The sequence below is a fragment of the Pongo abelii genome, chromosome 13, assembly GCF_028885655.2.
Source record: "Pongo abelii isolate AG06213 chromosome 13, NHGRI_mPonAbe1-v2.0_pri, whole genome shotgun sequence".
NCBI classification, from domain to species: domain Eukaryota; kingdom Metazoa; phylum Chordata; class Mammalia; order Primates; family Hominidae; genus Pongo; species Pongo abelii.
The window spans coordinates 19,322,340-19,347,965 of NC_071998.2; the positions used below are offsets into that span (position 1 = coordinate 19,322,340).

General features: G+C 40.3%; 1 protein-coding gene and 1 pseudogene across 1 annotated transcript in view; one reads left to right on the top strand and one right to left on the bottom strand.

Moving 5' to 3' along the window:
- On the top strand, nt 9,399–10,248 carry PONPYGV1R-PS1859 (vomeronasal 1 receptor ponPygV1R-ps1859 pseudogene; annotated as a pseudogene).
- LOC100437300 (stimulated by retinoic acid gene 6 protein-like) overlaps nt 11,482–25,626 on the bottom strand; it is a 72,950-nt gene continuing 58,805 nt past the window's right edge. The window contains exon 11 of the transcript XR_010136488.1: nt 11,482–11,646. The gene's annotated coding sequence lies outside the window, so the exon portion shown is untranslated. The remainder of the gene's footprint in view (nt 11,647–25,626) is intronic.

Sequence of the window (25,626 nt, forward strand, 5' to 3'; positions counted from 1 at the left end):
CTATCCTAAGTTTTTGAATCTTTATATAAATGTTAGGACCGATGTTTTAATTTGTTCAAAAATGCTTGTTGGGATTTTGATGAGAAATTACATTGAATCTATAGATCGACCTTGTGCAAATTGAAATTTTAACGATATCCAGTACCTGATCTTTGTAAATAGTGTATCCTTCCATTGATTTGTTGTTGTTGTTGTTGTTGTTATTTTTTGAGACAGAGTTTCACTCTTATCCCTCAGACTGGAGTGCAATGGCGTGATCTTGGCTCACTGCAAACTCTGCCTCCCCGGTTCACGTGATTCTCCTGCCTCAGCCTCCGGAGTAGCTAAGATTACAGGCGCCCGCCACCATGTCCGCATAATTTTTGTATTTTTAGTAGAGACGGGGTTTCACCATGTTGGCCAGACTGGTCTCGAACTCCTGACCTCAAGTGATCCACCTGCCTCGGCCTCCCAAATTACTGGGATTACAGGCGTGAGCCACCGCACCCAGCCATTTTGTGGTCTTTATCTGAGAAATGTTTTGCAGTTTTCAGTGTATGTGTTTTGCATGTTATTTGTTAAATTTATTCCTAAGTGTTTTATACTTTCAATACTATTTATTTCATTTTGCGAATGGATGTTGCTCTTTTTTTTTTTTTGAGACGGAGTCCTGCTCTGTCGCCCAGGCTGGAGTGCAGTGGCGCAATCTCGGCTCACTGCAAGCTCCGCTTCCCGGGTTCCCGCCATTCTCCTGCCTCAGCCTCCCAAGCAGCCGGGACTAAGGCGCCCGCCACCACGCCTGGCTAATTTTTTGTATTTTTAGTAGAGACGGGGTTTCACCGTGTTAGCCAGGACGGTCTCGCTCTCCTGACCTCGTGATCCGCCCGCCTTGGCCTCCCAAAGTGCTGGGATTACAGGCTTGAGTCACCGCGCCCGGCTGGGTGTTGCTCTTTAATAAAACACAATCGATTTTATATGCAGAACTTTTATACTCCAAACTTGTTTAATTCATTCACTAGTTCATGTAGATTTTTGTAGATTTCTTTGTTTTTCATATACACAGTCAAGCTATCTGCAAATGAAGATGGTCTTCTTACTTTCCAAACTATCTTAGTATTTTATTTCATCTTTTTTCCTCATTGCACTGGCTAGGAGCTCCAATACAATGTGGAACAGAAGTATTGGGAATAGAAATCCTCCTCCTGTTCCCAATTTTAGGAAGGACATATACAATAATTCATTATTAATTATAATATTAGCTGTGCTGGGTTTCTTTGCAGACTTTTAAAAATCATATTGGGGAAATGTATTTGCTTGAAAGTTTATTATCATTAATGGGTATTGAATCTCATCAAATGTTTTTTTGTACAACAGTTTAGATGATCATGTACTTTTTCTCCTTTATTCTATAAATGTGATTAATTCTTTGGATTTATTTTTAAATACTAAAGCAACATTGCATTCCTGGGATAAATCCCCCTTGGTCATGATATACCTTTATATATCTTTTACCTTTTGCATATGTTTATGTCTTTGATGGTGATGATGGTTTCTGGATGTATACCTACCCAAAGTCATCAGGATGTATATGTTAAATATATACTGCTTTTTATATGTCAATTATGCCTCAATAAAGTGGCTTAAATATTTTTTTTTTTTTTTTTGAGATGGAGTATCACTCTGTTGCGAGGCTGGAGTGCAATGGTACGATCTCAGTGTACTGCAACCTCTGCCTCCCAGGTTCAAGCGATTCTCCTGCCTCAGCCTCCCAAGTAGCTGGTACAACAGGCACACATCACCACACTCAGCTAATTTTTGTATTTTTAGTAGAGATGGGGTTTCACCACGTTGGCCAGGATGGTCTTGATTTCTTGACCTCGTGATCTACCCGCCTTGGCCTCCCAAAGTGCTGGGATTACAGGCATGAGCCACCATGCCCAGCCAAATTTTTTTAATTAAAAAAACCCATATGAAATATCTTATGTGAGCACAACAGTATTATAATAAATTAGAAATCATTATATTATACCTTTATATATCTCCATATTTATTTTCTCTATACTTATACCTTTTATATCTATATTTAGAGATTATACCTTTTACATATTTATTTATTTATTTATTTTATTATTCTTATTATTATTTTTTTGAGACAGAGTCTCGCACTGTCGCCCAGGCTGGAGTGCGGTGGTGCGATCTCAGCTCACTGCAACCACCACCTCCCGGGTTCAAGCCATTCTCCCGCCTCAGCCTCCCAAGTAGCTGGGACTACAGGTGCGCACCACCACGCCCAGCTAATTTTTGTACTCTTAGCAGAGACGGAGTTTCACAATGTTGGCCAAGATGGTCTCGATCTCTTGACCTCGTGATCTGCCCGCCTCAGCCTCCTAAAGTGCTGGGATTACAGGCATGAGCCACTGGCGCCCGGCCCTTCTATATTTATTTTAAACATTTTATATATCTCTATATTTATTTTCATATATTTTATTATATATGATATCTCTACATTTTCATATATTTTATTATATATGATATCACTATATTTATTTCCATATATTTTATTAAAAATTTTTTCATCTCTTGTTCTTGAAGAATATTGGTCTCTGTATTTACTTTGTGTAATGTATTGGTACCAAAGTTATACTGGTCACTTAAGTTAGAAAGTATTCATTCTTTATTTCTAAAAATACTTTTACAAAATTGGTATTTCTTTCTTAAATGCTTCAAGAATTCACTAGTGAATTCACTATTGTCTTGAAGCTTTCTTTCTGGAAAGGTTTTTCATTATGAACTCTCTTTATCATATATAGAGCTACTTAGCTTTCTCTTCTATGTCAGGTTAATGAATTGTGGCTTTCAAGAAATTTATTTAATCAGTTATTTAATATATTGGCATAAAGTTACTCATAATATCTTATTATAATTTTTAATATCTCTGGGAATTGCACTGATGCCCCATTTTATTCCTGGTATTAATAATTTGTGCTTTATTTTTAGGGATTTATTCATTTTAATTTCTTTTTAAATGTTCAAATTTTGGTTTTAATTTTCTCTATTGAGTTTTTTCCTATTTTATTGACTTCTTTTCCTTTCTTTACTAGTGCATTACTTCTATTTATTTTTAGTTTATTTCTACTTTTTCTAGCATCTTAAGTGAATCATTAAGTTTAATAATTTATTGTTTAAGCATTTTTCATTCAGTACTTCCTTAGATAGATCTCATATTTTTTGGCATTTGTTTTCATAATTGTTTAGTTCAATAAGTTTCCTGATGTCCACTGTAATTTCTTCTAGTAACCATGGATTATTTAGAAGTGTGTAATTTAATTGTAATGTTTGGTGATTTTTCTCAGTACCTGATTTCTAACTTATTTATTTATTTATTTATTTATTTATCTGTATATTATTTTTGAAACAGAGTCTTGCTCTGTCACCCAGGCTGGAGTGCAGTGGCACGACCTCGGCTCACTGCAGCCCCCACCTCCTGGTTTCAAGCAATTCTCCTGCCTTAACCTCCTGAGTAGCTGGGATTACAGGTGCCTGCCACCACACCCAGCTAATTTTTGTATTTTTAGTAGAGATGGGATTTCGCCATGATGGCCAGGCTTGTCTCAACACCTGACCTCAAGTGATGCACCTGCCTTGGCTTCCCAAAGTACTGTGATTACAGGTGTGAGCGACCACACCTGGCCCTGATTTCTAATTTATTATAATACTATTGTGCTCACATAAGATATTTCACATGGGTTTTTGTAATTAAAATTTAAGCCACTTTATTGAGGAATCATTTACATAAAAAAAGCAATACATATTTAATGTATATATCCTGATGAGTTTGGGTAAGTATACATCCAGAAACCATCATCACCCTCAAAGACATAAGCATATCCATCACCTTCCAAATTTCCTCCCACCTCCTTTATTCTTATTTGTTTTTGTATGGCTTTAATATTTTAAAGTATATTGAAATTTATTTTTATTTCCCAGAACTCCGCCATTTTCACTCTGCCATTTTGTGGTGTAATACTCTGTAAATAGTTAAATCAATTTGACTTGTTCAGATCTTTTACATTCTTACAGTTTTTTTAGTATGTCATTAATTACTGAGATAATGGCATTGAAACATCCAACTATGATGTGTGTTGATAGAGTTTTTTATTTAGTTCTGACAGATATTGCTGACCGCATTTTGAAGCTGTTACAGATAAATGCACATTTAGAACTGCTGTGACTTTTTGATGAATTGACAGTTTTATCATTAGGAAGTAGTCTCTTTCTCTTGCATTTCCAGTTTCTTCAAGTGTATTTCATTTGAAATGAATATAGTCACACAAGCTTTATTATGTTTAGTGTTGTGTATATCTGTGTCTATCTATTCGAATTGTATATGTTTTAGTATATATGTAGGTCTTGCTTTATAATGTCTGTATTTTATTTAGTTTATTTACATATAGTATAATTACTAATATAGTTTAGTTTAAATCTATCATCTTACTATTCGTTTTCTCTTTGCTCCGTCTGATCATGTCCCAGCAATTCATGTCTACTCACGTCTTTTGCTTTGTTTTTATTTTTTGGTAAGATTTTCTTCACTGTTTTTAAAAGCATATAGACACACACACACACACACACACACACACACACACATCTGATGTTAACCAATTATCTATGAACAAGTTACTAATATTTTTCAGATTTATTATATGCATTTTGACTTACATTATTTTCATCATGCAAAAGTTCTTTAGGTCAATTTTTAACAACCCTTTTCTTATTTTATATGAACTTTTTATCTTGGAAACATTACCCTTGACACTAGTTAACAAGTAATGTTCACATATTTTCTTCTAACCGTCTCTTGCATAATTCCAGATAACTACATAAAGAGCTTTCTGATTTTTAAACACATGAAATTGTTGGCCAGGCGCAGTGGCTCACACCTGTAATCCTGGCACTTTGGGAGGCTGAGATGGGTGAATCACCTGAGGTGAGGAGTTCGAGACCAGCCTGGCTCTCATGGTGAAACCTCTCTCTACTAAAAATACAAAAATTAGCTGGATGTGGTGGCACATGACTGTAATCCCAGCTACCTGGGAGGCGGAGGCAGAAGAATTGCTTGAACTGAGGAGACAGAGGTTGCAGTGAGCTGAGATCATGCCACTGCACTCCAGCCTGGACAACAGAGCAAGACTTTGTCTCAAAAAAAAAATAATAAAAATAAATAAATACGTGAAATTGTATTGTTTCATTTATTGATACACTCTGTGTACTCAACCCATAATTAATGGGTTGCTCTAGTCTTTTGCTACTACAGAAAATGAAGGAATATTCATTCATTGCAGTGAAAAGTTTATTACAGTGAATAACTTTTTAAATAAAAATTTTACACATATGCAAGTATACTTAGAGGATAAATTTGTGAATATGAAACAGCTGACTGAAATGGTAAGAGAAAATGTACCTTTTGTAGGAAATGTTATGAAAGTACCTTTTACCCAACGACTCTACCAACAGAAATGAATAACTACCTTTTTTTAAGGAATCAGTCTTATTATGTTGCCCATAAATTTTTTAATTACAATTTTAATCTTAGTCATTCTAATTGTCAAAGAAATGGAATTGAAGTTTTGATTTGCATTTATCCCATTATAAATATGTATGAAAATATGTTCATCTAAGAGTCATTGTATTTTCTTTTTCTGTGAACTGTAACCTCATACCTTTTGCACATTGTTTTCTATTGGGTTTTTGTTTTATATCTTGATCATTTTTAGAACGCAAAAATATCGAAATTTGCCCTTTGTATCTGGTAAGAGTTGCAGATTTTCCATTTTTCTCTTACCATTTATCATTTGAATTTGTTCATTGTGTTTCTTCTACTTAGGAATGAAATTCACTAATGAATATTCTAGTGCCAGAACATTTCAGCTAATTAACAGAGGAGAAATAGTATGATTAGAAAATCACTACTTTGTAACTCTAATGAGCACTATGTCTAGGCAACGAACATGAATGGATACCAAGTATTTAACAGGTTGATGAGGAACCTATATAACGGATGACTCAGGCTGATAATACTTGGACCCAATAATCAATTTTGATATCACTAAACAGACATTGTGCTTTCTGTTTTGATGCAAAAGGAAGTACACAGTACTATAGTGAAATATTCTCAATAAAACAAAAATGATATATATCAAATCTGTAGATACAGTTGAAAGTTCTGCAAAATATAGAGGATGGAGATACAAGTAAAGTGAAACCATGAGGAAACCGTCTGTCAAATCCAGATTATGAAAAATTTGGTAGGCCAGGCACAATGGTTCATCTCTGTAATCCCAGCAGTTTAGGAAGCTAAGGCGGGAGGATTGCTGGAGGCAGGAGTTCAAGACCAGCTTGGGCAACATAGTGAGACCCTCTCTCTACATAAAATTTAAAATCTAGCCAGATGTGGTTGCTGACACCTGTAGTCCCAGCTACTTAGGAGGCTGAGGAGGGAGGATCACTTGAGGTTACAGTGAGCTATGATCACACCACTGTACTCCAGTCTGGGTGACACAGCAAAACCCTGTTCTAAAAAATGAAAAACTAAAAAAGAGAAAAAAGGAAAAATCTATAGTAATAGTGGCATGATCTCTTCAATTTTTAAACATAATAACAAAAAAAGATGGGGGGGCAGCCCTCTCAGAGGAATAAGTAGCAGATTTATTGTTTCACCATCAACAATTGTCAAAGGGGAAGAAAATAAACAACGGTGTCCAGGTTTTGAAAAACAGACAGTAGAGACTACAGTTCCTTTTATTTATTTATTTTCTTTCTTTCCTTTATGTATTTATTGGAGACAGAATCTTGCCCTTTGGCCCAGGCTGGAGTGCAGTGGCTCCATCACAGCTCACTGTAGCCTTGACCTCCCAGGTCCGAACAATCTTCCCACCTCAGCCTCCTGAGTAGCTGGGACTACAGGCACATGCCACCACATGTGGCTAATTTTTTGTAGAGACAGAATCTCACTATGTTGGCCAGGCTGAATGACTATAATTCTCAAGTGAAGGAACAGAGCCATAAGCCAGGAAATGGAGGCCAAAGGTAGAGCAGAGATCTTGCTGGGTGATGAAACCTATGAGATGTTGGGGCTCTTGAAGTGGCTGAATTTTATGTGGAAAGTCACCAGAGGGGAAAGAGTGGAGCAGGGAAGGAGCCCCAGGATTGCATGCAGGTCATGTGATGTCCTGGTTGTACACTAAGCTGCACTTGCACAAGGACACAAGGCAAGACCCTGAGAGCCCAGAGAGGATAAATAAGGGGCTGGAGCAAAAGGGAGAGGGGCACTTGGGGGCTGAATGGAGAATTCTAGATTGCACTGCTCCCAGATAGAGTTCAAGCAGCCAGAACAGAGACCATGCATGACTCTTTCTTTATATTTCCCATTGTTATGGTGTTCGTTCTTGTGTATAGCGTGAGAAACTAATCCAACTTTTTCAAATGGCTATGCCATTGGAAAAATAATGGCTGCATCATTTACTTAAAAAGTCCCCTTTTTAGCCCAATGATTTGAGATATGAACTTTTTATGATTTACTGATTTTCCATAATATTTGGATTTTATTTGTGTGCTTGATTTTAGTTCTATCTCATTCATCTATTTGTATAGTCCTGGGCCATTATTATTGTTTTAATTACACAGTCTTTGCAGTTGGTTTAATATGTGGTGATGTTAATCCCCCTCATTTCTCTTGATAGTATTTTTCTACCCTTGTGATTATTTTTCCATATGAACTTCAATATCAACTTGTCTAGATCCAAAAACCCAACAAAAAAACCTACTGTTGTTATCTCAGTTGGGATTGCATTGACTTCATATGCTAAATTACCGGAGAACTGACATACTGATGATATTGAGGCATTCTATCCAAATGTCTCTGTATCTGTTCAAGACACTTTTATGTTTTTTAGAAATGTTTTACAGTGTTTTTTTGGTGTGTGTGTTGTTGTTTTTTGTATCTGAGACAGGGTCTTGCCCTGTCGCCCAAGCTGGAGTGTAATGGCATGAAACAGCATCCTGCAGCCTCAACTTCCTGGGCTCAAGCAACCCTCCTGCCTCAGCCTTCCTAGTAGCTGGGACCACAGGCACGCACCACCACGCCCAGCTAATTTTTTTTTATTTTTTGTAGAGACAAGGGTCTCACTTTGTTGCCCAGGTTAGTCTCAAACTCCCAGGCTCAAGTGATCCTCCTGTTTTGGCCTCCCAAAGCATTGGGATTACAGGTGTGAACCACAATTCCTGGCCTACAGTTTTTTTCTTACGGGCTTTGTACATTTCTTGGTAAGTTTATTCCTAAGTATGTTTTATTGCTATTGTAAATGTAGTCATCTCTGCCCTTATAGCTTCTGATTGTAATTTGTATGTGTGAAGGCTATTTATTTTTGTATAATTGTCTTCAAATTTTTAATATGTATTTTAAATTGCTTTGCCAAAGATATCAACACTTAATCCCCATTAGCATTACAGGAAAATTTATTATCTTACTGGACCTTTACATTTTTGAAGCAGATTAATTTGGAAACTTTTACAAATTGATGAGCAAAATTATTTGTTTCCATTTGAATTGATTTAATAACTGAAAAAGTTATTTTTCATGTTTTTATCACTTATAAACCTTCTATACATTATCTTTAATTTCTCTTTTCCACTTTTCTGTTTCAGCCTCCTGGTATTTTTAAGGAAATGTAAGAGTGTGAATCAGGTACTGATGGTTTTGACTTCATTATGATCAGCATCTTTGGCTTCCATCACAGTAGACACTGAATGTTTTCATCTAACCGGATAATGAGTGCATTAGTGAGTATTTATTTAGTTCATAATACATGTTCCTGCCACACTCCACTATATTTTGTTTCACACTGACTAACATAATGAGAAATCTTACCAAATATAAATGGCACTGCAGATCAAAACCCACTTGATTTTTCTCATGTTATTCTGGGTTCTGGAGAGAGACTAATTATTACTGCCAAAATAAATGTGTGTCATAAATGAAGGCTTATTTGCTATGGAAATACTCATTATTTCCTATTGGCCTACATCATATCCCAAAATTACCTGTGAACATTGAGAGGGATAATTGGTTACCATGGAATTTTCCAACATGATATTTAATATAGTTCTATTCCTTTTGTATTCCCTTTTAAAGGAACTACATAAGAGATGAAATCCTTTCTCCCTGGGATATGTATCCTTTTGCGTTCTACTTTTAATTTACATTTTAATTTGATGTTTTTCAGTCTTTTCAGGCTGAAATATAATATTTGTATCATTCTGAGGGCCTGTAACACCATGCTTTCCAGCAATACAATTACAGAAATTTTTTTCCTCTCTCATATTGACATTGGGATTTGGAGGAACTTACTGCTACTCCTGATGCCTATTTACACTTTTTGATATGTCCCCAGCAGAAGAAGCCCATGGGCTTGCTTTTCCTTCACTTGTCTGTTGCTAATATGATGACACTTCTCCACAAAGTTATTCCATTGGCAGTAAAATCTTTCAATATTAAAAACTTTTGAATTATACTGGATTTAGGGAATTTGAATTTTTATATAGAGTATCTTGGGGACTCCCCCTATGTACAACATACCTCCTAAGCATGGTGCAGGCCCTCCGTGGGAGCCCCAGCAAATCCAGGTGGGCATGGCTGAAAGATAAAATGCTCAAAATACCACTATGCTTCTTCTTAAACTCTGAGTCATCAACAGTCTCATCTACATCAGGCTTGTGCCGTTTGTTGGCACTATCAAATATGGCAGTGTCACCAAGAATCTCTCCATAAAATGTGTTTAGCTACACCACACATGGGTAACACAATTGCTGTCTTTCATACGAGTGTTATCACACTCCAGGACTTAATTTTTCTGGTTCTCATGAGTTGGGCCAGTGGCTACTTTGTGATTTTCCTTCACAGACACCAGAAAAATAATCAACATCTTCACAACAACGGCTGTTCTTCTAGAGCCTCCCATGAGACTGGAACCATCACAACTGCGCTGCTGCTTATGATTTGCTTCGTTGTATTTAATGTGAGCAGCTCGTGCCACAGCATTTACCTAAGTATGGTGAAGAAAAGGGATCAGTTGTGGACCGTCTCAGACTTGATTTCCTCATGTTACCCCATTTTTTGGTCCATTTTTGCTCATTGGTAGAGAAAGTCGGATCCTGAATTCAAAATCTATGAAGTGGAGAAAGTCATCTTATCCCATAGATAAGTCAAAGTAAACTTTCACCAATATAAACTTCTTCCAAAACAACATTCTATAAAGAGTTGGTATTCTGAAGAAATGATGGGATTTAGCTCTGAAAAATGAGATATTTCTCAGTTCACTGCATGAAATATAATGTAATGACCTTTACCTTCAGTAAAGACAATATTGCATAGCTTAGTATTTAATGTTTGTATACATAGATATAATCATTTAATAGACAGGTAGATAGATAATTTTTCATGTCAGATGCCATAATGGACTTCTTGCAACTAGTCATTCAATATCTGTATTTTTCTTACTTTAATTACTCTGTGTTCAGCATGAAAAATCATTTGAAAAGGAGATCAGGCACTCCAGGAAGCAGAGCATCACTCCCCACTTCTAAACTGTGGGCTTCACATAATGACATCCTACCAAGAACTCAGTATAGCAAAGGAGGAAAAAGAGTAACTTCACATTGGAGAAACCTAACAAACCCTGTCAGCCAGGTGATCAAGGCCAGTGTGAGCAGTGATCAGTCAAGTTGAAAGTGTGTATCATACGACAGATGAGAATGGCATTTTACCTTGACATGTTCCCTCCCAAAACTAATAATCCCACTACATCAGACAAACCTCAGCTGAGAAACACTTTCCAAAAACACCTGACTAGTACCCCCTAAGACCATCGAGGTCATCAAAAATGATCACAGCCGGGAAGAACCTAAGGACTCAGGTCCTGTGGTATCCTGATATGGAATCCCGGAACAGAAAAGGACATTAAGTAAAAACCAAGGAAATAGAAATAAAGTATAAACTTAATAATGTATCAATATTGATTCATTAATTGTGACAAATGTAACATAGTAATGTAAGACATTAAAATGGGGAAAATTGGGTATGGTGTGGAGGAGAACTCTGTGTATTCTATTTGCAACTCTTCTGTAAATGTAAACCTATTTGAAAATTAAAAATTTATTTTTTAAAAAGAAAATTAAGAAACCTATATACTTAAATTTGAGGAAACAAAAATTACTTTCCTTGCCTAAAGTATGTGTTCTACATTTTAGGATTTATCTGACATCCTAATGAATAAACTATTTTATCACCCGTATATCAGGTGATATACAGGCAATGTCTAATTTAGAACTTAGTAGAAAAATTGGCCAGGTGCAGTGGCTCATGCCTGTAATCCCAACACTTTTGGAAACTGAAGCTGGTGTATTACTTGAGATCAGGAGTTCAACACCAGCCTGGCCAACATGGTGAAACCCTGTGTCTACTAAAAATACAGAAATTTGCCAGGCATGATTACAGGTACCTGTAATCCCAGCTACTTGGGAGGCTGAGCTGGAAGAATCACTTGAACCCGGGAGACAGAGGTTGCAGTGAGCTGAGATCATGCCACTGCACTCCAGCCTGAGAGACTCCATCTGAAAAAGAAAAATCAGAGGCTAACCCATATGACAACTTTGTCTTATTGGAGCTATTGATGAATGTCTGAGTTTTGACATACTTCAGCAATGATGGAGATCTTGTTGCACTAACAGTGCAAGTTGAAGGTCCTATGACATACTTTGAGGGGAAAAGTTCCTTTCTCCAGTTCAGACCATTTTACTTGAGTCAGTCAAGTGCATACACAAGGGGTTTTACAGAAATAAAAATAATTTCATTAATGTACTCGCAATATACTTATTAAGTTGTTGCCATACTTGAGGCCTCCTTTAGGAACTAGTGATACAATGATGAACAAGATAGGTTGTGTCCTTTTCCACATGAAGAACACATTTTAGTTGGTGAAACAGACAATAAAAAAGGAAAACCTATGTGTGTTGTAGAGATTGTGACAACTTTTACATGAAAACAGAAATACAGAAACTGTAAAAGAAAAGGGAAAGGATTTTGCTATAAAACATTAGATACCTTTGAGAGACTAAAACAACCCAAATCGACTAAGCAAATTTATTCACAGTTCATATGTATGATAAAAAAGCTCTTCCAAGCTGATGAAAAGTCAAAAATCCATTTGAAAAACTGCAAATTATGTGACTAGCACCCAAATATACAGATATATAAAGCAAATATTGACAGATCCAAAGGGAGAAATTGAGTGCAATACCATAATAGTAGGAGACTTCAATTCTCCACTTGTAATAATAGAATATCCAGGCAGAAGAGCAATACAGAAACAGCTGACTTGACCAATGCTATATTCTGAATGGATCTAACAGACACATACAGAAGTTCCCACATAATAGCAGAATACACATTCTTCCCAAATGCCCACAAAACTTTCTGAGGATCACATTAGGTCACAAATCAAATCTTAACTAATTTTAAAAGGTTGAAAATCAGCCGGGCGCGGTGGCTCATGCCTGTAATCCCAGCACTTTGGGAGGCTGAGGCAGGTGGATCACAAAGTCAAGAGTTTGAGTCCAGCCTGGCCAATATGGTGAAACCCCGTCTCTACTAAAAAAATGCAAAAATTAGCTGGGCATGGTGGCGTGTGCCTGTAGTCCGAGCTCCTCGGGAGGCTGAGGCAGGAGAATCGCTTATACCTGGGAGGCAGAGGTTGCAGTGAGCCAACATTGTGCCAATGCACTCCAGCCTGGACAACAGAGTAAGACTCCATCTCAAAAAAAAAAAAAAGGTTGAAAATCATACCGAGTATCTTTTCCTACCACAATGGAAGAAAATTAGAAACCAATAACGGTAAGAAAACAGGAAAATTCACAAATAGATGGAAACTAAATAATACACTCTTGAGCTACCAGTGGGTCAAAGAGAAAATGAAAAGGAAACTTAAAAAATATCTCAAGATAAACGAAAATGTTTAAATGAATGATGTTGAATCTCAGCTGCTTGCCTGACACTGGAACTAAACTTAATAGGTAGTCTATGAAGCAGACTTCACTGCCTGCCCACTTATCTAAGTGACTGAGTGACTAACTTTACCACCAATCATTTCTGACCTGATGGTCAGGATGACAGGCCACTGGGTTGTGTAACCCAACGAGTCAGAGAAGTCAGGGGGTGTTGTCAGAGCAAGTTGCTGCCTGTGCTGCTGCTTCATGCCTGGGCTCCTCTGCATTCCAGATCCATGCCTATCCACTCGCTTGAGCACACTTACAGATGCTAGGATCAGGCAACCAGTAAATAAATATTCTGAGATGCCTCCAGCCCCTTCCTAACCTAAGAACCATCAGTGACCTGCAGAGAGTCCATAAGCCACCAAGTTTGTGTGCACGTTGCTGTGGTGAGAGCTTATGGTTTCCATCAGATTCTTGATGTCATTGCTAACTTAAATGTCCCAAAATTGTCAAAAAAAAAAACACTACTCAAAAGAGACTCCCCCGCAAAAAATGCTCCTGAATATCATAGTCTATTCAAAATCCGTTTCACAGCCACTGCACTGTACTCTGCTGCTCTCTGGGGTCAAATGAGGGGGAGAAAGAGCAGGACTCTGAGTTGACCCCCGAGCTCCACTTGGAGCTCTGTTGTTCAGGGCGGCCTCTGATTCTCGTCATTCCCACTCAGTGTCCAGGAGGGGAGGTGTGGGCTGAAGTCTTCCAGAGAAATCCCAGGAGAGCCTGACAGCCTATCTTGCTGACGGTCTCCTTATTCCAGCTGACTGTGACTTCTCCCTTCCTGACAGATACTCTTCACTCTCAACTCAGGGAAAAGGACCCTGACAGGACACCATCCTGTCAGAGCTAACAGACGTGCACCTTTGAGAATGATCGTTGAGAAGATAATTTAGATAGATTTCTGTCTCTGAAAACGTCCGTTCATTTGTGTTGTAGAATTACACTCGTGTGTTTGTGCTCTGAATAGTAGTGTGTGCATCCTAAAGTCTTTTCACAGAAGTGTATGTGTCTGTAAAAACATAGAGTGTAATTTCTGAGCACATAGACACTGAGTAAACTCAGTGTATGATTTAATAACATTTAATCTTTACTAAATGAAACTTGTTACTCATTTTTAAATATAATATTTTTTGTAAGAAGCAAGTATGAATATGAGAATCAACTTGACCTGTTTCACTGGACAGCACCAACTCAGGATGCTCACACAGGAGCTGTAGAAGGAATCCTTTACCTCTTTCTTCTCCTAACCCCCCAAAACAAAAACTGATTCTTTTCCATTTTTGCCTCTTAGGTACCTAACATTTTTCCTTCCTTCTCTTTATCCCTGAGGCCATCATCTTATTCCAGCAACCCCAGGACTTACTTCAGAAGCCTCTTAACTGCTTCTAATCTTAATTCTTTCAGTCCACTGTTTGCACAACACCCACAGTGATTCTAAAAGGCTCAGTACCTGCGACTACCACTCTGCTGATGACAGTATCATATGAAGCTACTTGCACTCAAAAACAACTATCAAAAATGACAACATATGACACAAATGTTTTCAAGCATTGCACACAGCAGGTGTTTGGGGACAATGATCCTTGAGGGAAGAGAAATGCATGATTTTGGTCCCTCTATCCTCTGTCTCTTTGCTTTATGGACACTTGGGCACAATGAGATTAAGTTCAAATGGAGCAATAGTCTTGCTGAGCTGCTGAAGGAATTTGAATCTGGGTCAGAATTAAGAAATGGAATCTCTAGTATGTGGGAAGGAGAGATGTGGCAAAAGCTTGTTTGGAAATTGTGCTGTTTTTACTCACAACACTTTGGACACCAAATGTGTGGGGGGTTTTCTCACACCAACCAATTATCCAACTCTCCAGACACCAAACACCTGTCCAGTGACTCAGTTCACTTCTGACACTAAGCTCCTAGAGTCAGCATCAGACTCCACAGGAAACCAACTCAGTCCCACAAGTGCCCCCTCTCTTCAGATGCCAGTTGCAAGTATTGAGTCCCCAGGTAACCCACATTTCTGTCCAGTGTGGCTACAAAGTCAGGGGATTCCCAAAGCACTGCACCCTTTCAGGTGTGATAACTTGCTGAATGGCTCACAGAACTCAGGAAAACACTTTACTTAAGGCTTACTGGTTTATTCTAAAAGATACAACTCAGGAACAGCCAGATGGAAGAGATGCATAGGGCAAGGTATGGGGGGTTCTGCGGAGCTTCCATGCCTCCCCAGGCATGCCACCCTCTCAGCAGCTCAGGGTGTCTGTTTGTCATCCCAGAAGCTCTCTGAATATCATTGTTTGAGCATTTATATAGAGTTCAATCTTTAGCACCCCTTATCCCTTCCCTGGAGGTTGGATATTAGGGCAGAAAGCTCCAACTCTCTAACAGTTTGGTGTTTCTACTAACTAGTCCCATGCTGAGGCTGTCTTGGGGTTCACCCTAAGTCACCTCATTACCATAAGCTCAGGTGTGATGAAAAGGGGCTTGTTATGAATGACAGAAGACACTCCTGTCACTCAGGATATTCTAAGAGTTTAGGAGCACTGTGTCAAGAACTGGGGACAAACAGCAGATATATTTTTCGTATTATACCACAGATTTCAACATGTAATAGTGAGCAAGAGCAAGTCTAATTACACAGGCTGAGGCTTCCTGAGCCTAGCAGAGGTCATCTGCTTGGGCGGAGAGGTATGTGAACACTTCTGGCTACTTAGAGAGGAGAGACGTTAAGGAACACCTTGGCATTTCAATGAAGCTATAGAAGAGTGAAGACTACATCTTAGCAAAAGGACCATGCCCTAAGATTAAGCTCAATGCCATCATAAACCCAGCCTATCAAAGTATGAACAAAGCCAGACAAAAAGGGTTTCCAGTAACTCAACTGACTGCCTGAACAAAACTCAAGGTCCTAGAGATGAATAAAAACAGAATCCAGAAACCACATAACATCGCATCCTCACTGTCCAGCATCCGGTCATGAACCAGTAGACTTGGGAACCTGGACAATGGAATCCAAAATCCCGGGAGGAACTACCCATAAAAATACCTGAGAGGATATAGATCTTGGAATTAGCAGACAGATTTTGAAGGAGCTATTTTGAGTTTACGGACTTAAATATTATCATAAGGAGTGAGCAGATGGGAAATTTCAGTAAACTAAAAACTATTTTTTTAAAAAAGGAAATCCTTGGCTGGGAGCGGTGGCTCACGCCTGTAATCCCAGCACTTTGGGAGGCTGAGGCAGGCGGATCACAAGGTCCAGAGATCGAGACCATCCTAGCTAACACGGTGAAACCCTGTCTCTACTAAAAATACAAAAAATTAGCCTGGCATGGTGGCGGGTGCCTGTAGTCCCAGCTACTTGGGAGGCTGAGGCAGGAGAATGGCATGAACCCAGGAGGTGGAGCTTGCAGTGAGCCGAGATCGCGCCACTGCACTCCAGCCTGGACGACAGAGTGAGACTCCGTCTCAAAAAAAAAAAAAAAAAAAAAGGAAATCCTTGAACTTTAAAGCTGAGTATTTGGAATGAAACATTACTGAATGGCTTATTTGTGAACTTGAAGATAAATCCATAGAAAGTATCCAAACTGAAAACTGGAGAAAAGAATAGATTGGACAAATGTGAACAGAGCCTCAGAAGCACTAATTTCACAAATTATGAAACCTATGTGTAATGAGACACAGGGGAAGGACTAATGGCAAAATCTTTGAAAAAAATAATGGCTAAACATTCTCAAAATACAGTGGGAAATACCACTTAATAGACCCAAGAATCTCAGTAAAACCCAAAGAAGGTAAATATGAGGAAAACCATATCTAGGCAGAACATAGAAAAACTTTTGAAAACCAGAAAGAAAAAGAAAACCTTAAATACTGAAAGAGGGAATAAAAAAGCAAGTTACACCATGGAGAACACCATGCAAATGACAGCAGGCTTCTCATCAGAAACAGTGGATGCCCGGCTATGAGGGAATGATGTCTTCAAATGATGAAATTTTTTAAAAGTATAAACCCAGAATTCTCTATCAAGGAAATTATATCTCAAAAGTGAGAATGAAATAAAAACATTTAAATAAATAAAAACTAAGATATTTCATGGCCAGCAGATTTGCACTAAAACAAAAAAACTGAGATAGTTTTTCAATCTGAAGAGAAGTCATATCACACAGCAACTTGGATACACAGAAATGAATGAAGAGCATTAGAAATGGTGAATATATGGATAGATTTTTTTTAAGACTACATTTTTTCTTAGCTTTTTGAAAGACAGTTTAAGGCACAAATGACAGGATTATATCCATCGTATGTGGTTTATTAATATGTAGCTATAAAATATATCACAACAATGACAAAAAGGACAGTAAATAAGTGGAATTCTATTGTGGAAAGGCTCTTAATGTGAAGTGGTCCAATTTTAACTCTAAATAGATTGTGATAAACTGAGGATACATATTGTAATCCCTAGCATAGCCACTAAAAAAAGCAATGAAATATAATAAAAATCCAATAAAATAATAAAAATGGAATACTAAAAAATATTTGATTAATCCAAAAGATGGCAAGGAAAGTGAAACAGAGGCCCAAATGAAAAACAAACAAAACACAGGGGGCAAGTAGAAAATGAATTTTTAGGTGGTAATCTTACACTTAATCATATCAAAAATTGTATTCATACTGAAGTGGGGACAGTGGACATTAACAACCAGTTATTTCAAGAGATAAAAGGTGATATATCACAATCTTAATACAGGTTAATTTCTCCAGGGAATGCAATCATCATAAAGATGTTTATACCTAATAAGAGAACTTCAAAATACACGATACAAAAACTGAGAGAACGAAAAGAAAACATAGAGAAATCCACAATGTTGCTTGGAGATTTAACAAGTGTCATAGCGACATCTGTCAACTACAGTAAACTATAGTGCCCTGTGTTGGTTAATTTTATATGTCAACTTAACTGGGCCACAATGTGCCCAGTTGTTTGGTCAAACGCTATTCTGGGTGTTTCTGCAAGGGTGTTTGTGGGTGAGATAAACATTTACATCAGTTGACTGAGTGAGTAAAGCAGATTGCCCTTCCTGATGTGGGTGGGCCCCATCCAATCAGTGAGAGGCCTGAGGAGAAACAGAAGGCTGACCTGCCCCCAAGTAAGGGAGGATTTCTGCTATCTAATGACCTTCAAAGAAGGACAGTGGCTTTCTTTATTTCCTGCCTTTGGACTCAAACTGAAACATTGGCTCTTAGGATATTGATGCTGCTGGCCTGTAGACTGGAAGTATACCATTGGCTCTTCTGGTTCTTGGGCCTTAAGACTCAGACTGGAACTACACCATCAGGTCTTCTAGGTCTCCAGCCTGCCAACTCACCCTGCAGATCTTGGTACTCTCCAGTCTCCATAATTGCATGAGCCAACTCCAAATAAGTAAATAGATAATAGATAAGTAACCAAAAATTAGACAAATATCAATTAAGTAAATATACATGTACACACACATATACAGAAATCACAGACACACAAACATACATACATACACACATACCCTATTGTGCTTTTCTAGAGAACCCTGACTAACACATGCCCAGTTGCTTCAGCAAACACCAGTCTAGATGCTGTGGGGAAGGTATTTTTTAGATGTGATAAGCATAGCTTGAGGCTTTGAGTAAAGTCCATTACATTCCACCCTCCACAGTATGGGCGGGCCTCATCCAATCAGTGGGAAGCCTAAAGAGAAAAGATTGAGGTCCCCCCGAGGAGAAAGGAGCTCTGCCTCCAGACTACCTTCAGATTCAGGACTGCAACATATACACACACCTCATAATGGTTCTATTTCGCTCAACAATGCTAATCTAAAGTTTGCTACCAAGAATAGCTCTCCAGGAACAAAATCTTAAGAATAAATTTTCTGGATTGGCTCTGAGGTTTCTGGAATTGGTTCTCTAATCTGATTAGATTTAAAGACATCAATTACTCTATTTCCATTAGTGAAGACAGCACTGGCATGATCTGGCAATAGAGACACACACAATGTCACCATTAGATACTCTTAATCAAAAGCTCATAAAAGGCAAGCTACTGGGTGACCATATATTTAATATGTTATAATATTTTTGTCAAACTAATGAATAGAATAAAATTTGCTAATTGCTTCTAATTGCATTGCAGAAAGAAAAGGATGAGCTCAGGGATTCAGTACAAAGTGTGACCCATGAGGAGGTTTGCTACAGATGGATAGATTGCAAAGAATTTCTCCCATTCTGTAGGTTGTCTGTTCACTCTGATGATAGTTTCTTTTGCTGTGCAGAGGCTCTTTAGTTTACTTCGATCCCATTTGTCAATTTTTGGTTTTGTTACAATTGCTTTTTGCATCTTCATCACAAAATGTCCTGAATGGTATTGCCTAGATTTTTCTTCCCGGGTTTTATGGTTTTGAGTTTTACATTTAAGTCTTTAATCCATCTTGAGTTGATTTTGTAAGGAAGAATTCCAGTTTCAGTTTCCTGCATATGACTAGCCAGTTCTCCTAGCACTATTTATTAAATAAGGAATCCTTTTCCCATTGCTTATTTTGGTCAGGTTTGTCAAAGATCAGATGGTGGTAGGTGTGCAGTCTTCTTTCTGTGCTCTCCATTCTATTCCATTGGTCTATGTGTCTGTTCTTACACCAGTACGATGCTGTTTTGGTTACTGTAGACTTGTAGTATAGTTTGAAGTCAGGTAGCATGATGCCTTCAGCTTTGTTCTTTTGCTTAGGACTGTCTTGGCTATTGGGGCCCTTTTTTGGTTCCATATGAATTTTAAAAGAATTTTTTTATAATTCTGTGAAGAATTTCAATGGTAGTTTAATGGGAATAGTATTGAATCTATACATTGCTTTGGGCAGTATGACCATTTTCAAGATATTGATTCTTCCTATCCAGGAGCATGGATTTTTTTTCCATTTCTTTTTGTCATTTCTGGTTTCCTGGAGCAGTGGTTTGTACTTCTCCTTGAAGAGGTCCTTCTCTTCCCTTGTTAGCTGTCTTCCTAGGTATTTTATTCTTTTTGTGGCGATTGTGAATGGGAGTTTATTCATGATTTGGCTCTCTGCTTGCCTGTTTTTGGTGTACAGGAATAATTATGACTTTTGCACATTGATTTTGTATCCTGAGACTTTGCTGAAGTTGCTTATCAGCTTAAGAAGCTTTTGGGCTGAGACAATTGGGGTTTTCTAGATATAGGATCATATCATCTGCAAGCAAAGATAGTTTTACTTCTTCTCTTCCTATTCGAATACCCTTTATTTCTTTCCCTTGCCTGATTGCCCTGGCCAGAACTTCCAATACTATGTTGAGTAAGAGTGGTGAAAGAGACTATCCTTGTTTTGTGCCAGTTTTCAAGGGGAATGCTTCCAGCTTTTGCCCATTCAGTATGATATTGGCTGTGGGTCTGTCATATATGGCTCTTATTATTTTGAAGTATGTTCTTTCAATACATAGTTCATTGAAAGTTTTTAACAGGAAGGGATGTTGAATTTTATCAAAGGCCTTTTCTGCATCTATTGAGATAATCATGTGGTTTTTGTCTTTAGTTCTGTTAACTTGATGAATCACATTTATGGATTTGTGTATGTTGAAACAATCTTGCATTCTGGGGATGAGGCCAACTTGATTGTGGTGGATAAGATTTTTGATGTGCTTCTGGATTTGGTTTGCCAATATTTTATTGAGGATTATTGCACCAATGTTCATTGAAGATACTGACCTGAAGTTTTCTTTTTCTGTTGTATCTCTGCTAAGTTTTGGTATCAGGATGATGCTGGCCTTATAGAATGTATTAGGGAGGAGTCCCTCCTTTTCAACTATTTGGAATAGTTTCAGGAGAAATGATACCAGCTTTTCTTGTACCTCTGGTAGAATTCAACTGTGACTCCATCTGGTCCTGGGCTTTTTTTGATTGGTAGGCTATTTATTACTACCTCAATTTTAGAACTCATTATTGGTTTATTCAGGGATTCAATTTCTTCCTAGTTCAGTCTTGGGAGGGTGTATGTGTCCAGGAATGTATCCATTTCTTCTAGATTTTTGAGTTTATGCACATAGAGGTGTTTATAGGATTCTCTGATGGTTGTATTTCCATGGGGTCAGTGATGATATCCTTCTTATCATTTCTGATTATATTTATTTGAATCTTCTCTCATTTCCTCATTAGTCTAGCTAGTGGTCTATTTTATTAATTAAAAAAAAACAGCTTGGATTCATTGACTTTTTGAAGGATTATTTTGTGTGTCTCTATCTCCTTCAGTTCAGCTTGGATCTTGGTTATTTCTTGTCTTTTGCTAGCTTTGGGGTTTGTTTGCACTTGGTTCTCTAGTTCTTTTTGTTGTGATATTAGGTTGTTAGCTTGAGATCTTTCTAGCTTTTTGATGTGGGCATTTAGTGCTATAAATTTCCCCTTGACACTGCTTTAGCTGCATCCCAGAGATTCTGGTACATTGTATCTTAGTTCTCAATAGTTTCAAAGAACTTCTTGATTTCTGCCTTAATTTCATTAATCAATAAGAGTCATTCAGGAGTGGGTTGTTCGATTTCCAGGTAGTTGTGTGATTTTGAGTAAATTTCTTAATCTTGAATTCTAATTTGATTGCACTGTGGTCTGACAGAATGTTTGTTATGATTTCATTTCTTTCACCGGCCTGAGTGACAGGCCGGTGCAGTGCTCTGCGGCTTAGTCTGCACTGAGCGCCTGCCGGGTCCTCACAGCGATCCTGGTTTGTACCCCCCGCCCACAGTGGCTCGGCTGTCCCGTGTATGGGAACCCATGAGGCTGTCCGCGCATCCCGAAGTGTGACCTCCCAGGCCCACAGGGTGGCTGGCGCTGCGCTTCTTCGTGGCCCGCGACAGTGCGGCCGCCTTCATCGGCCAGTGGCGCACGGGTCTGGGCGAGCCCGAAGTGCTCCGCGAGCTGGCGAGGGAGACACTGGGCCTCTGCACCCGCTCAGCTCCCCAAGATAAAGGCCTCGGAGGGCAAGTTCCGCGTGGGAGACTCCGGCCTGTCGGTCTCTGTGCGGGTGCGGGGGGAGCCGCGTGACGGCGCGCGTGGGTGTGGCGACCCGCTGGAGGGCTACCTGGACAGTGAGGACCCGCGCCGCTGCTCCTCCACCACCCACCGCCCGCCCCCGTCGAGGGTCCGCACCCTGTCCCCGCAGAGGGTGTCGCCCACCCCTAGCCCCTGCCCTGGTAGCCTGGTCCCCGCGAGAGAGCGCCGGCGCTCCGGGCCCTAGGTGACCCCTATTCGCTTACAAAGCATAAAGCAGGGGCCGAGGCTCCCAGGCCCTGGGATCAGCTGCCCGCCGCATCCCCGCTCCTACTCCGAGGACAGTGACTCCTCAGCTTTCTCAGCCCAGAGCCGCCCCCTTGGTGCCCGCAGCGAGGATGAGGCACTAGGCCGGGAGGAAGCGACCCAGACGGGGGCTGACCACCACCACCTGGCCTCTCCGAGACGGCCCCCTGCCCCGCGCAGCCAGTCCCGGGACCGGCTGGATCCGAGTCGGCCCCGGGGAGCTCCAGGAGAGAGGGGAGCCCAGCTGCGGCCCTCAGCCCTGCCCGGTGGGCGCAGGAGCAGGCTGGGCGCAAGGATGGAGATGGGCAGCACTCGTGGGAGCCACAGGGCAGGGGCAGCGGGGCTCGGGCAGGAGCACCCCTGGGCTCTCCGTGCCCACCGCCCTGAAGCACCCTGGCTTTCCCAGTCCAACCCCAGTTTAGAGTTTAGCACCACACCCGCCAGCGTCTTCCGCACACACCACAGCAGCTGCTCTGACGCCTGGACAAGGAGTTTCTGGCCAATGCCCGGACCCATAAGGCTGTTGCTAGCGGGACCCCCACTGGACCAGCCCCTAACCAGACCCTCTAGCTCCTGACTCGGCCTACAGATCCTACAGTTCCTCCTCTTCATCCTTTATTCTCTTGTGCGGCAAACGTGGCCAACCTGGGGACTCTGGCCTTAAGACCAATGGGCTGCCCCGGCCCATTGTCAAGCCCTTCCCAGCTCCTCCTCCAATGAAGGAAAGCCCTGCCCTGGCATGGGAGGGGCTACTAGATGCACCTGGGAGCCCCCTGACTGGTCCAGAACACTCGAGGACCTGAGCACTGGGTAGGATGGACACACAGCCAGACTGCAAATCCTCAGGCATCCCCATGCCTAGGGTCTCCCCCGGGTTCCTCCAGACCCACAGAGTTGGGGGGTGCGGGGGGAAGGGGAAGGGAGCTTGCATGCCTCCAGCCAGGTTCCTGGACCAGCCCAGGTGCCCCCAAACCCTATCCCTTCTCCTTTTCGTTTGTGGCCTTAACCCCCTCTGCATCAGGGGGCCCCCTCTGCCTTTGCGTTCCTGATCTCATGGAACCAGACTCCTCAGGAATATCACAACGGGACCTCTATTGTACATTACAGTTGGGGGATGAGCTTTGCTATTTAATTACTAATATTATTGAATGCCTTAGAGGAGGCCAGAGCAGCCTGGTATCCTGAGGACCTGTGGCCCAGCAGAGCCTCTGAACAGTAAAGTTTTGCTCCAGCCAAAATGAGAGAGAGAGAGAATCTATTAAGTTAGTTTAACCAGAACCCCCCTTATCCCTGATGCTTCCTCTTAGTAATTTTGTGTCCAGTGACTCCTGTCCCTTGGCCATAAATTCCTACTTGTGCTTGTTCTATTTGGAATAGAGCCCAATTCTGTACTGATGTCTCTTTTCCCCTACTGAGATAGTTTCTGAATAAAATTTGCCTTTGCTGCTTTAACTTCTGTCTGACACTGGTTTTCTTTGATAATAGTCTGCCCTGCCCCATGATCTTGCCTCGGCCGTCAGTCTGAATTCAAAACATTCTCCGCAGCTAGGAAAGACAGCACAGGGGGGTTTTCTTCCACAGGAGGAGAGAGCTTTCAGGAACGGCCTTGAACAACAGAGATCACGAATGCCTTCCCCCTTCCTGGACCATCCAGATACTAGGATTTTGTTTTTTCTCTCATGATTGCAAAATCAGTGTGTCCTTCTCAGCAATCATAACTTTACATTTTTGAAATCATACCTTACTTTCATTCAGACATGTCGTCAGGAAGGATTGTCTGGAAGAGGAATAAAAACATTGTCACAGGAAAACATTATTATGCAATTTAAGTAAAAAGACATGCCATGTTCAGAAATTAGGACGAAATCTTGAATTTAAAAAAAAATTCAAGGCCGGGTGCGGTGGCTCACACCTGTAATCTCAGCACTTTGGGAGGCCGAGGCGGATCACGAGGTCACGAGATCGAGACCATTCTGGTTAACATGGTGACACCCCGTCTCTACTAAAAATACAAAAAATTAGCCAGGCGTGGTGGTGGGCACCTACATGTAGTACCAGCTACTTGGGAGGCTGAGGCAGGAGAATGGCGTGAACCCGGGAGGCGGAGTTTGCAGTTAGCAGAGATGGCGTCACTGCACTCCAGCCTGGGTGACAGACGGAGACTCCATCTCAAAAAAAAAAAAAAAAATTCAAAATGGGTTTACACAGATCAACTTGCTTTACTGAAGTGTGTACACCAGGAGAAACATAAGGAAGGCTGTTGTTGCAAGCTGCAAGTAATCCGGAAAGCCAAATAAAATAATCAACAGACAGCAGCAAGACCCCCAAAGGGGGTCAAGAGTCCAATCTGCCAAGAGTGGGCAGGGAGTTCAGAGTCCCTGTGATGTGTCCACCCCAAACTTGTTTGGGGCAGAAATCAAAAGTTTAGGAATGCAATTAGTTTTTGGGTCAGACATAGGAGGCTGATCAGAAACCTGATTGCAGATGGTCCCATAAGAGAACAAGCCCTTTCTTGTGGGCATTTGTGTGTGATGCTCACAGTCTAGCCAGCATCCATGATGTTTTCATAGTTTGGGATCCCATGCAGGCATGTCCTAATCTGCAATGATACCAGAGTCTGAGTTCTGTTTATTGTGCTTATAGAGTTTTCGTTCAGCACGGTTTGTGCTGAGGCTGAAAGAGCCAGCAGCAGATAGTATAAGGTTTCATCTCAGAGTCAGGTCCAGGCAGTTAGGATTCCCCACAAAAAGCCAACAGCTTTTGTTCCGCTGTAGCAAAGCCAAAGCCCTGAAGAGTGGGAAAGCAGTGTTGCTGGTCCCAGTGACGGGCAAGGCTTTCCCAAGCCCTGTTTGGCTTGTTATTTGCTGAGTCCAAATGGACCCACTCAAAAACATGCTCAGAGGCCAGAAAATTATCAGCCTCTAAGGCGCAGGCATCTGATCTTACAAGAGCTTATTAGGAACCAAAAACTAATATTTAAAATTCTAAAAGTGTATCTCCAATTAGAGACTGCCTGTGTTTTCATATTGTCTCCCTTTTTTCAGAGGCTCCCATAGGTGAAAATCATACTAAAAACTGTCAGTTATGGAAATTATTTTCCTTTTAATACTCAAAAACTTGCATTTCAATTCCCTCACCAGCTGCAACAAGCAAGGCAGTTGTATACCATCCTGGGTTTTGTTTGCTTTTGGCAGCTTTCCTGATCAGGATGATTCCTCCAATGTTTA